Source organism: Oryctolagus cuniculus, chromosome 6 (assembly GCF_964237555.1).
Source record: "Oryctolagus cuniculus chromosome 6, mOryCun1.1, whole genome shotgun sequence".
Classification (NCBI taxonomy): domain Eukaryota; kingdom Metazoa; phylum Chordata; class Mammalia; order Lagomorpha; family Leporidae; genus Oryctolagus; species Oryctolagus cuniculus.
The window spans coordinates 49835095-49838822 of record NC_091437.1 but is presented as its reverse complement, the minus strand read 5'-3'; the positions used below and the strand labels follow the sequence as shown (position 1 = coordinate 49838822).

General features: G+C 39.6%; 1 non-coding gene across 1 annotated transcript; it reads left to right on the top strand.

Annotated features, from left to right (window-relative positions):
* Window positions 1–289: 289 nt before the first annotated feature.
* Window positions 290–393, top strand: LOC127490836 (U6 spliceosomal RNA). The gene has a single exon (XR_007919231.1). It is a non-coding gene; the product is annotated as a U6 spliceosomal RNA (small nuclear RNA).
* Window positions 394–3728: the final 3335 nt, after the last annotated feature.

Below are 3728 nucleotides of genomic sequence, written 5' to 3'. Positions count from 1 at the left end.
AAATATACTGTAGTTTTCAGTTGAAATAGAGTCTTCTTTCTAAAGTCATCCTAATACTCTGGTTTCTCTTCAGAATCTATAAATCTTTTGCTTTTTACTAAAGTCATCCTACTTACATAAATTGAATTACAATGAACTAATTTGTTTGCAAAATGAGTCTAATCTCATTAAGCCTGGCCTGCTTATTTACCTAAGAGCAGGAAGAATGGTTATGCACCACATGGTTAATTTTTAACTTTGCTTAGATGGAACTTTTCATAAAGAATTCAGAGTATATTTAAAAGACTATGTGCTCATTTCAGCAGCACATATACTAAAATTGGAACAATACAGAGATTAGCATGGTCCCTGTGCAAGGATGACCGACAAATTCGTGAAGCATTCCATATTAAAAAAAAAAAAAAAAAAACAGACTGAGACTGAAAAGCCAAACCAAGGAATTTTTCAACAGATTTCGTCTGCAGTTTCTACAGATTGCAGTGATTTCCTCTTTTCAGTGTTTCCTATGTCTGTTAAGGTTCTGGACCTCAGAAAGTGACCTTCCTTATTCATTTATGAAGGCAGAGTTGTTTTTGTTTTTGTTTTTACTTTTAAAGGCAGAGTTACAGAGAAAGAGAGAGAGAGAGAGAGAGAGAGAGAGAGATCTTTCATATTCTGGTTCATTCCCCCCAAATGGCTGCAAAGGCCTGGATTGGGCCAGTCTGAAATGAAGCCAGAAGCCAGGAGCCAGGAGCCAGGAGTTTTGTCTGGGTCTCCCTTGAGGTTGCAGGGGCCCACGTACTTGGGCCATCTTCTGCTGCTTTCCCAGGAAAGGAAAACTGGCAGGGAGCTGGACTTGAACCAGCACCTTTATGGGATGCTGGTGCTGCAGGTGGTGGCTTAACCCCCTGTGCCACAGCACTGCCCTGGCAGGGATCTTTTAAGGAAGGTACCAAACTATTTTTTTTCTCTAAAAGGGCTTTATAAGCCTTGACTGCATAAAAATCAGCCTTTGTTCCTTAAAGCCAGGCATTCCAGTGAATGTCCTGGTAATATAAACCATGTTTCTGATTATGTCCAGTTACTGGAAGAACAGATTATTATTTAGCATATGCAAATAGCTATTATCATGAAAATGAGAATATTCAACAATATTTTGGAAGGATCAGATAAGGAGAATACTTCATCTTTTGTTAACAAAGATTTACTTTACCAAGTAGCTGTGAGTTATATAAATGGCTTAAAGAGAAAAGGGAAAGGGGATTGTTAGAGAATCTGCAAACAAAACATTAATAAAATCAGCAGTATTCTGAGACGAAAACTACAGTCAGCCTTTGTCACCTCATTGCTCCTATTTAATTAATTGTGGTCCTACCTGATCTTATGTTATCAGTTTCATGAGAACCTCAGCTTTTTTTGTTGCATTTTGCCTTTTACTTTCTTTCCTTCTTCTTCTTATTTTTTTTAGAATTATTTATTTGAAAGGCCGAATTACAGAATTACTCCTCAACTGGCTGCAACAGCCAGGACTGGGCCAGGCCAAAGCCAAGAGCCAGGAGCTTCTTCGCTGTCTCCCAAGTGGGAGTAAGTGCCCAAGTACATGGACCATTCTTAGTTGCTTTCCAAGGCACATTAGCAGGGAATTGGATCATACTTAGAGCAGCTGGGACATGAAACAACGCTCATAGGGATGCTGGCATCACAGGCAGCTGCTTAACACTGTGCCACAATGCCATCCCCTACATCGGTTTCTTCATTAGAGTTTTGGAAACTCTTACCCAGTCCCATTATGAAATCAGGAAGGTATCAGATATCTGTAGCTTTCAGAGTATTTTGCAAAACATTTCAGGAAAGTATGAGAACAAAACAATGACTACAGATGACAAAACACTTAAATCTGCTATGGTTGAATATCTCCTGAGAGTTTATTATAACAAATGCTGCAACTAATAAGGAAATTTGGTTGTTTTTATGGCATACAACATTTTGAGATGGTAGCTGGAATTATGACTGATAATTTGTACAGAATATAGCAGATTTCTAGGAATTCCATACAATTTCTAAAGCACCTATTAACTATATTTATTCACACAATATAGAAACATAGAGTTAAGCATCATTTTTTACTTTTAAGAATGCTTCCCATGTAATTTAGCATATCAAACAAACATAGGTATTTTATTTTTTTAAATAAAGAGAGAAAAACATCATCTGAGATTTTTTGGTATCCTCTAAAAATTCCCAAAATAATTTGAGGTCAAACAGCTTAGCTTAGCATTTGGGGATTTTGAGGATTGTGCATTTTGTTGAAGCAGGTTTTGCTGCCATTTGGGACACCAACATTGCATTTCAGAGTGCTTGGTTTCAAGCCCTGTCTCTACTTCCAATCCAGATGCCTGCTATTGCTTACCCTAGGAGACAACAGATGATGGCTTAGGTACTTAGGTCCCTGCTGTCCATGTAGGAGACCTGGAAGGAGTTTCTGGCCCTCAGCTTTTCACTTGGCTCAGCCTTGGTTTTTTCCAGATATTTGAGGGAGTACACCATTAGCTGGAAGATCTTTGTGTCTCTGGATCCCCCACCCCCTCTCTGCCTTTAAAATTAAATGAAAAGAAATAAAATAAACATTAAAAATAATTTAATTTTAAGAAGTCCATAAAAATATTGCAAAGTTTGAACCCTTGACTAGGTGAAATCAAAGATCATTATGTACACACATACAACATACACACATACTCTTAAATTTCTCACATGTACAACAGACACATATTCATATACTTCTGTAAATATGTAAGGGTGCTTAAAAAAAGTCCAGGGGAATGGAATTAAAAGATAAGTTTATTTTGGTGCAGAACAGTTTTGAAACCCATGCATATGAAGTTTTCCATAAGTTTATTTAAAAGTTTATTATGAAAAACTGTGAATGCATTTCAGTGTAATAAATAAAGGTAATATACTTACCTTTTTTTTTTTTATTTTTTTGACAGGCAGAGTGGACAGTGAGAGAGAGAGAGAAAGAGAGAAAGGTCTTCCTTTGCCGTTGGTTCACCCTCCAATGGCTGCTGTGGCCCGCGCACTGCAGCCGGCGCACTGCGCTGATCCGATGACAGGAGCTAGGTGCTTCTCCTGGTCTCCAATGGAGTGCAGGGCCCAAGTACTTGGGCCATCCTCCACTACTCTCCCGGGCCAGAGCAGAGAGCTGGCCTGGAAGAGGGGCAACCGGGACAGAATCCGGTGCCCCGACCGGGACTAGAACCCGGTGTGCTGGTGCCGCAAGGCGGAGGATTAGCCTAGTGAGCCGCGGCGCCGGCCGATATACTTACCTTTTAATTTCCACAAATTTTTGAAGTACTGTCTTAGATACACACACACACATGCAAACATAATCACATAATTTTTGTTAATGATAATTTGCTGAATTATTTCAAAGTCTTAATTTTTCAGGAGCTTTAAGTGACTTTTTCCAAAAAACTAAGAGTTGATATCAGAAATGGAAATTGGGCAGGCATTCTAGCCTAGCAGGTAAGATGCTGGTTAAGATGCCCACTTCCCACATCTCATTACTTGGTTTCAGCTCCTGACACGAGCTCCTGACTGGCTTCCTGCCGACACAGACCCTGGAAGGCCGTAGTTGATGACTCAAGATACTGTGTTCTTGCAAATCACAAGAACAACCTAGATTGAGACTCCAGCTCCAGGCTTTGGGCCCTGAGGCCCACTATAGGCATTTGGGTGGTAAAAGAGTGAAT